Genomic DNA, 10,382 nt, shown 5'->3' on the forward strand with positions numbered 1-10,382 from the left:
GGAACACAATGACATCACTACTCTTTCGACACAGGTCACTACTCCCCGGAAATACCATCCCCCATGTCATCATCATCAATTGTCTAACGCTCCATATAGATCGACCTCGACAAACTACTACTTGAAATACCAACCTCACAGCACGAACCGACACAACTAACGATTACCCAACACATTAAGAGATTACACTTTCATTAACAACAACCATCAACACGAAATAAATCACATTAACATCACTATGTTATCCAACGATACGATTCTATTCCAACACATGACATTATAACTTGTCCCTTTATGACCGTCTTTTAAAGCACACTATCAATTTTACTTCAACACACAAATTGCCCAACGAAGAAATGCAAACAATTATAACTTCATACAAGAAATGTAACCAAAGTAATAGAAAACCTTATAAACAAACAACAAAATAATTGCAATATCGGCCTTTTTATTTTGCGACATTACTCTTCCCCTCTAAAAAGGAACTTCGTCCCCGAAGTTCACCACCAAGTCACTACACATGTTATGTACTACCTACGTCTTGACACATATATCTAACCCATAGCATTCATTATGGACATTACTCATTAATCAGACAACCCTTAAACCATAAAACACACGCAATCATATTCGAATAACTAGCCGCCGTCAAGAATGCATGTATATATCAATTGTACATTTAGATAGGAAATACACCATTCCGGTGAATTATAAATAGCAGACATTACGGATGTAAAATGAATGCAATAAGAAACAATTACTACTTCACTATTTATTGCAAATACGCATCTAAAATCTAAACACGACCTCCAACATATGAAATTAACGGTTCCAATATGTTACTAATCATCAATAACCATGTTAAACACCAAACATGTAATTATAGAACCATTAAACAATTTTAATTTTACGAAAAGTTCCTGTAACAGTGCTACTCGATCGAGTATATAAAGTACTCGATCGAGTGCCTGCTACTCGATCGAGTGTCTTGGCTACTCGATCGAGTAGCCCTGAGATCAGACTACCTCATTTCTGTCACACCTGTAGCTACTCGACCGAGTATGGGGTACTCTGTCGAGTACCTACAAGTCAAAATCTTGAAAATTCCTGTCATAACACCGTATATATACATAAAACGTCACTGAAACACGAGTCGAAATGACAACCGACCCCCAAAATCCTGCAAATAAGGTCAAACTAGCAAATCCGGCCTTATGGCCATCCATACAAACCAAAATAAAAAGTTCTAACTAACAACGGTTACTATCGTCCAACACCATCAACCATAAACAAGGATAAAGAATAGGAGTATCACTCCTGCTGCTGCTGCTGCTCATCTATCATCTCATCTCCACCACCCTCTCCTCCCGAGGTGCCTGCTCCCGACGACCTAATACCCGCATCAACCCCTGCTCCAGCTCCAGGACTCACATACCATGGGGTCAAGCCACCATAAGCAAAGGACTGAGGTGTCCCCCAGGCTGACTGATCCACCCCGTAAGAGTGGAAAACCCCACTATAGTCCCCAACTCCGCTCCACCACACTGGATGAGGTCCCTCGGTCCCAATACCCTGAGTGTACGCCATCTCATGCATGTTCCGGAGTGTCAAAGTAGATGACACTCTCTCTGCCAAGTAGCTCGATTGCGTCTCCGGGGTGTCGAGGTAGGGGTAACAAGGAAAAGGGTGTTCGCTGGGTGGTGTCTTTGCCGGCCGTGGTCTAGTCTCAACTGTCCTCTCCCTCACCCGACGAGGTCCTCTCCCCAACCTGGGTCTCTCCTCCACCACTGTCACATTCTCCCCCTTCTTCGGCTCGGGCATCACCTGAAGGATCGTGTCATCGATGAGGTATGTCTGCAACTGCCGGGGCACATCATCATCCTCCTCCTGCTCCTCATTGGAGTCAACAGCTACCACCACCGGGTCTAACGGCTCTGTCGGTGGGAGGTGCTCAGGAGCCGGGATCCTCATACAGCTCATACCCCACACCCTCCAAGCTAGGCCACCATCAGCTAAAGTTCTCAACCATTTCAGGTCGAGGTAATACTCTCTGTCCATCGTAGGCACCGGTGTAGATAGAGGCAAGTACTCCGAAGAAGCCTCAAAGGAGGTTAGCTTTTCAGCTAGCCGAGTGGCGATAGCGCCATAACTCAGGTACCGGGTGGTAGAAGTAGCCATCAAAGCAAGGCTAGCACACACCATGGCGGGAGCATTAAAGACCACCTTCTCGGTCCGCTCCGGGTTCAGATAAGACATCAAAAGCAACAGTTCATGATTGTACAACTTAGTCATATCCGGCCTCTCATAAAGAAGGTTTGACAAAGAACGAAGGAAGATCCTCAAGGTAACATGTTGAACATCATTAATTAACATGTTGCTGGAGGTGGGAGCTGGCTTTCTGTAAAGACAAGGCATGAGGCGACAAACACCACACTCGGAAGGAATTTCACTGATGGAATCCTTGGGAGGCTTGGCCAACCCAAGGTGAGAAGCAAAAAGGTCCATGGTCAACATGAAGCTTGTGTTCATCAAATGGAACTCAACCGTTTGTGCAGTTGGCTCGTAATTAAACGAGCTCAGAAACTCTAAAGTCATAAAAGGGTAAGAATGCTTCCTCAGCCGATACAACCCCATAAACCGCAAGGTTTCAAAGATGTGACGGACATCCGTCTCAATTCCCAAGTCCTCAAGAAGTGTGGTATCCACACAACGGGTAGGCCTCATTTTGCGTTTCTACAACGCCACAAATCTCTCCCTTTGTTTAAAGTCCACAAACACCACCGAAGGGTACTCCGGTACAGCGGGTACTACGGGTCCACTACCTTCCCCAACCTCGGGCTGTAAAGCCCTCCCCCTCTTACTCTGACGGGTCCCTATGTTTAGTCTCGACATCTGTTTCAGCATACGATTTAAACACACTTGCATAGGCACGTAAAGCATATAATTCACACAATTGAATCTTGAGTAATCAGCTAGGTACACACTTTCTCCAACAAATCCCAATTGATACATAAATTCAGTTTACAGTAACTCAGACGATCTCTATAGCTGTAAAAAGTTTAACATGATAAACATAATCTACTCGGTCAATTCGGATATCATGGCGTGGCTCAAATGTTACTCTATATATATAGACCTGATAATCATGTGAAATATTCATATATGTTCAGAGAAAGGCAACTTAAAACACGTCATTATCAACCTTCAACATTAGAAGCAAACAACTCAATTAGACTAGTCAAACGGTCTCTACAGCTGTGACGATTTTGACACATTCTTCAACAATTAACATCACCATTACCATATTAAAAGTTTAACTCTTGCATATGCATTCATATCCAACACAAAATCTCAATTATAGAAAACGAATTTCAACTTGGGGCACTTTTAAGACGGAGTTTTAAGGCAAGTTTTAAGGTGAAAATTACAAAAATCCAACTTTCAACATGGTATATACAACATTTAGTACTAAATTTCACCATCCAACATGTACAAAACAACCAAAATCAATTTTGATTTTTGAAAACCCTAGAAAATTCGTCCCCAATTTGGTAATTTCTATTCTATTTTTGGAGCAATTAATCATCAACAATCATGAAAGGGAAGCATATGAATCACATTACAACTATTAAAAGCAATGATTCGTCCATATGAATCGAAATTTCAGTTAATTCTACCATTATAATAAGTTTAAAGTGATAAAACATGAAAATAGGGAAGAAATTAATACCTTGATTAGATAGGAAAGTAGGAGGACGAAATTAAACAAAGCAAACAACCCAAACTAATCACCACCAACACAAGAATAGGAGAGTTTTGAGAGATTTAGGGCTTAGGGTTCGAATAGAAGAAGAAAGAATAAGAAGAATGAGAAGAAATAAGGGTTTTAAGAAACCCGCAAGAACCTCTGCACTGTAGCCTACTCGATCGAGTAGGTGCTATTTCGTCGAGTATCTGCAGAAAATTTCCACATCCCGACTTCATAGCTTCCTAACTAGATCGAGTGAGGTCTACTTGGTCTAGTAAGCACTCGCACTCGGTCAAGTAAGGTTGAGTACTCGGTCTGAAATACGAAGTAAATTGAAGATTCCTGCAAAAACAACATCGCGTGTCGATTCCAAACTATGTTCGGAATTCGTCACTAGTTATCATACTCACTCATTTATTACCATTACTACTCAAGCATACCATACCGTCTTATCAGATAAGATTTATATCATGTTACGCCACAACAAATTCACACAACACGGTTTACCTGTTACCGAGTCATTCATATACACAATTACGTCTTTGTATCATATCTAAACTCGTCTTACCACATGGCTATCAACTTATTCTCATGTTAATGCAAAACATATAATTAATGACAATTATTCTTCCATATGTCATTCAAATGTATTACTATCATGTTCCAATTTCAATCATAAGCAAATTATTCTACACAAATTGATCATTACACAGCGGAAACTTTCAACCATTAAACATTGCTCAAAAGCATCATTACCTGCTATTTCTCATATTATGACTCAACACTTCTTTAACTATCATCACTATAGCTACCGTAGGACTTATAAACTCATATGGGATCACCATTACCAACAATCTTATGCAAACACCAACATGATCACTTTTCATATTACAGCATACACTTCCACACTTTTCACGCATTTCTATTAAATAAAACCCTTTTACGTTTCTCATAAACATCGCATAAGCTCACTAATTCTACCAAAACTTCACCACACACAATCCAAATGCAACTATCATGCCCATACCAACTTTAACAAAGACTCAACCACGGATAGTTCTGACGCAGTCAACATACACATTACATATTTGCACACGGACTCCACATTCCCATACCCAGTGACTGGCTTAAGTACAATGAGGCCAAGATTTTGAAATGAGGGCGCCTACTCACCCAAAACCTAGCATCAGTTGGGGCTCTCATCATACATACACCAGGTTCATTTTATTAGACTCAATACGTTCATTATTTTCATTGGTTACAGATTCCAAAATCGTCGCTCTGATACCACTTTGTAACACCCCCATATTCAAAGAAGCCTTAACTAGGTCTTCCTTAGCATATAAGGGCGTTACCATCTCGGTTGCCCGAGGTAAGTAATCATCAAAAGTCGATAAAAGAACATTTATAGTTATATTACAAGCGTTACAACAAACTTAACAAAATAAAGATACAACTCGTGAGCTACATACTATCCCTATCAAAACTCGTGAGGACTCATCCAGCCAGAACTCCAGCTATCAACGCTATCAACACCTACTAAGACTGACTGCTCACCATAAGGGATCACGGCAGACACATAAAACAACAAGACAACCACACAAGGTCAGTACTGAGACAAGACATGACAAAACCAACATCATCTATCAACACAACACAGCACAATCGGTCACACACACAATCACACCCACTCCAATCAACCTCCGTCACCGACTGTCCACTGGACCAGCCCTGCCAGTGGGGGACCGCAGCCGTACCCACCAAATCTCCGCTCATCAAACCGAGCAATAACCCTGTCCCATTAATATGCACATCCCCTCCCGTGGCGGGTTCCACGGAGGGCGAAACTAGGGTGTGAAGCCACTCCCGCAAGTGACTCCACTCAGTCGAGGACGCACCTCGAGAACCAAAGACAACCAATCACAGACAGCTGCAATACAACGACAACCAACAAACTGTAAACACCAACCGATTACCGCATATACGCTGCCACACAAACACAACTACAACACAACAACCACGACATAACAATCGACACACTAGACCATCCACAGAAACTGAGTAGGCGAACCTACCTTTAAGCAACTGCAACCATTCCATGTCCACACATGCAAAACCCAGCAATCAAGTAACACCTATACACACAATACAACCATCTATCACCACCAAGCAAACCCTATCTGAAAACACAAGGCACAGATGATGATGACGACATACCTACAAGAGGAAAACTGGCAAAGGACCGCTACCCGACTCAAGTTATGCACTCCTAAGGCACAAGGACCTTCAAAGGCTTCCATGGAGGTTATATGGTGAAGGGAAGGGAAGGAGGCGACCTAAGGATCTGAAGAAATGAGGCGGAAAATGATTTGCGGATTTAACAAAACACGATTATAAACCCTCGCTGAAAACCCGTTACTCGATCGAGTGGCCCACCTACTCGATCGAGTGGCCCCTACTCGATCGAGTATCTAAGCTACTCGATCGAGTAGCCTCTACTCTATCGAGTACCACCCTTAACTCAAAGCAGAAGATGACTTTGGTACGCACTCCTAAGGACTATTACCGCTCCCAAGGTCAGTCAACGCTGGTCAACGGGTCCCTAAAAGGGCGGGTATTACACCACAACCTTTGCCTCACTCACGGTTTTCCCTCTTTCTTTTCGCCTTCTAGTAACTACCATATCCTTTAACATCACATCACAACTCACACTCTCTTTTGATTTTGATTTTGATTTCCCATCACTCTTCTCAACCGATTTCTCAACACTCTTTTCTTTTTCCTCACCTATTTCAATTGATTTTTCAACACTCTTTTCTTTTTCTTTTTCCATATTTTTCTCATTTTCCTCTCCTTTTTTTTCTTTCTCTCAAGTTTGTTTGTCTCTCCTTCAATCCCGACATCCTCCTTTTCTTTTTCCTTTTCCTTATCAATAACAACATCAACTTCCTCAACTTCTTGAATAATTGGAGTACCATCATCATCAACTTCACCAACAACCTTTGAGCTACCGTCTTCACCCTCAGTTTCGGTTGTATGCGGTATATTCAAATCGAGTTTCTGATTGAAAACTCGACTTGAAAGTCTCCTAGTTTCGGACGCTGTTTTCGGACGATTAGTAACTGATTTCCTTCTCGGCATTGGGGCTTTTGGTACAAAGACTCTAGGTTTCTTTGGTGGTTTTTTATTTTGGACAAATTGGGAACCAAGACTTTCAGTATGTGATTCAACCGATGAAGCTTTTGGTCTATATGAGTCTCGGATTTCCTTCAAAGTTTTGGGTTGAGTCGATTTTGGAGGCATTACTTTTATAGTGAAGGTAAAAGTAACGGTTGGGAGGGGTAGACTTTTGACGGTTTTGGAGAATATTTGGGAAAGATGGAGTTTTTTGAATATTTTGAAAGTAAAAATTCGAAGTCATCATATAAGAGTTGAAAAAATTACATGTAGTAAATAAAGTGGAGGTGAATAGTGTTTTACATTTATTGGATTGGTTGAGAGGTGGAGTGTGTAGCCGGTTTGGTGGTAGTAGGTGGCTAGTTGCACGGGTAATGGGTAAAGTAGGATATGATGGATTGATGGTAATTGAGTGGCTCCATGTGAATAATATACTTACCCATTGGATTTACATGCAAATTAATCATCTAACTCATTGAGTAATATTAACACATAATTACTTATATTAAAAAATGTAAACATCAACTTTAGTCAATCATTGAGGGCAAGTCGTGATAAATTTTATGCGGAATCCAACAAACCAATTTCCAACCGAAGTTTTACGAAGTCTTCTCTTTGAAGCGGTTTTGTAAAAATGTCGGCTATTTGATTTTCCGTTCTGCAAAATTTAAGACGAATTTGACCTTTTTCCACATGATCACGTAAGAAATGATGTCTTATGTCAATATGCTTAGTACTTGAGTGTTGTATTGGGTTCTTTGAAATGTTAATGGCACAGTATTATCACATAAAATAGGAGTTGAATCAAAGATAATACCATAGTCCCTTAGTTTTTGTCGAACCCAAAGAACTTGCACGCAACACAATGCGGCACTTACGTACTCGCTTTCGGCGGTGGAAAGAGCAACAATGTTTTGTTTCTTAGACGCCCATGAGATCAAACACGGACCTAAGAAAGTAGCAGTCCCGAATGTACTCTTTCGATCAACAACGTTTTCGGCATAATCCGCATCCGAGTATCCTAAAAGCTCAAAAGGACAATGTGAGGGATACCAAAGATACAAATTGTTGGTCTTGCAAGGTCGATAGGTCAGCTTTATTTTTGAACATCTTATAACTCGTTTGCGTATTGACTGCTGTAGCTGTAACTGTTGATTTATGTTGCATTAAATTGGTTCAAGCAGACAAGTTATAGCTAGCTCCGAGTTATCATTTCCGTTCCATTAGTTTGCATTTAGTTTACTCAAGGACGAGCAAAGGTTCGGTTTGGGGATATTTGATATGTGCATTTTATATAGTCTTTTTAGCTTTATTTTGCACGTATTTCTATGTACTTTTGTACCGTTTTGTATCGCATTATGCCCCGAATTGGCTACTTTGGTTCGTTTTGTCTGTTTTGCAGGGATGAACCTGAAAGTAGTGGAATCGTACCCTTTTCGTCCTGTTTGGCATGCATTTTGAGGAGACGGGAACTTTAGAGCGAGAGCACTGCATTGGGATGCGTGAAGGAATGGTCAACGAAGTAGTTGGCAACGAGTTTGGAGCTGCTTTGGAGGAAGAACACTCGATCAAAGGATTTTCTTGGTCGATCGAGTGGTTTCACGTGCTGAGGAGGTCGATCGAGTACTTTATTTTACTCGATCGAAATGCTGGAAATCAGGTTTACTCGATCGAGTAACATTTCTGCTAGATCGAGTGTTTTATATGCTGAAGTTCTCGATCGAGTTGTCTCAAACTACTCGATCGGGAGGATTGGTGTTTCACGGGCCTTAATTAACCCGTCATTGCTTATTTTAGTTATGGACTGTTATTTTCTATTTAAGCGTGAACTAATTAGGTCATTAGTACTTCTTATCTATCTTTTTACTTCTTAATACTCTTTGACGCCACTTTCTGTTCTCTTAATCTCTCTCTTAAAACTCTTCACTGTAAATTTGCTTTTGGGATTATTTTTGCTCGGTTCTTGTGTTCTTTACGCCGGAATTCTTGCTATTGTAATCTTTTCCTCCTTTTAATCTTAATCTTCCCTTTGTTTGCTTTAATTCTCTTGTTTAATTCTCTTAATTTCTGCCCTAGTTTGTTTATGCGATTTCATTATTGTTTCATCATGCCTTATATTAGTTATTTCATCATTATTAATATTGACAACATTAATAGCATGAGTAGCTAATTTCTTTCATGTTAGGATTAGGGGATCTATGGTAGAAATGTGACGATGTAGCGAATAGGCTAGATGACTTATTTGTGAGAATCTGTACCCATGGCAATTTAATTATAATACCGACTTAGTTAAGTGCACGCTTCTAAGTTACCCTTTAATGTGGTTAAATTTATTCCTGGATCGGAAGATTGGACTAAATAGACCTGCTATGAACAGTAGACTACCCTAATAAGGACGGAAGTTAAGTTAGTGGAAATCTAGGATAGAAAGTGGACCGGAAGGACCTTTCAACATTTGTCTCACAGTAAATTATCTAGACTATTTGCAGTTGAGTCATTAGACTACCGTAGTGAACCGAAATCCCGACATGTTCCCTCTTTATTGATCACTCTTATTCATATTTTCTTGCTTTTACTGCTCTTTCTTTACTACTCTTTCCCTTAAGCCTTTTTAGTTTAGAAAACCAAATTCAAACCCCCATTTGTGACCAAATAGACAAACCTTTAACAGATATCTTGCCTCCCTGTGGAGATCGACCCGACTTCCCTAGCTATATTAGTTAGTGCTAGTTGGTTATTTTTGGTAGGTACACGACTAGCCTGTCACACACTTTCTTCCATTTTCATGGTTCGTTCATTATACACTTTATAAGCCTTGCTACGATCTGAGTAACGGACAAATACGGCCTCATCACTACGAGCATCGAATTTACCCAAATTATCCTTTCCATTGTTGTGAATAAAGCATTTGCTTCCAAAGCATTTCAAATAGGATAAATTAGGCTTTTTTCCTTTAAGCAACTCGTAGGGTATTTTGTTAAGCATTTTTCAGATCATGACACGGTTATAAATGTGACATGATTTGTTGATGGCTTCGGCCCAAAAATTCTTTGGCAAGTTACTACTAATGATCATAGTCCTAGCCGTGTTTTCAAGTGTACGGTTCATACGCTCTACAACCCCGTTTTGTTGAGGTGTAGCATGCGCGGAAAAGTTATGGCTAATACCATGCTCATCACAATAAGAGATAAATGAGGAATTTTCAAATTCGATTCCATGGTCGGATCTCAAAGATATGAGCTTTTTATCAAACTTGTTTTGGACCATTTTCAACCAAATTAAAAATTCGTCAAATACTTCCATCTTTAGAACTCAAGTAGAGAAGCCAAACAAATCGTGAAAAATCATCAACAATCACACATAATAAACGACTACCTCCTTTACTTCTAACACACATTGGACCACATAAATCAATGTGAAGTAACTCAAGAGGTTTAGATGTACTAACGAACTTTTT

This window comes from Silene latifolia, chromosome Y, assembly GCF_048544455.1.
Source record: "Silene latifolia isolate original U9 population chromosome Y, ASM4854445v1, whole genome shotgun sequence".
Lineage (NCBI taxonomy): Eukaryota > Viridiplantae > Streptophyta > Magnoliopsida > Caryophyllales > Caryophyllaceae > Silene > Silene latifolia.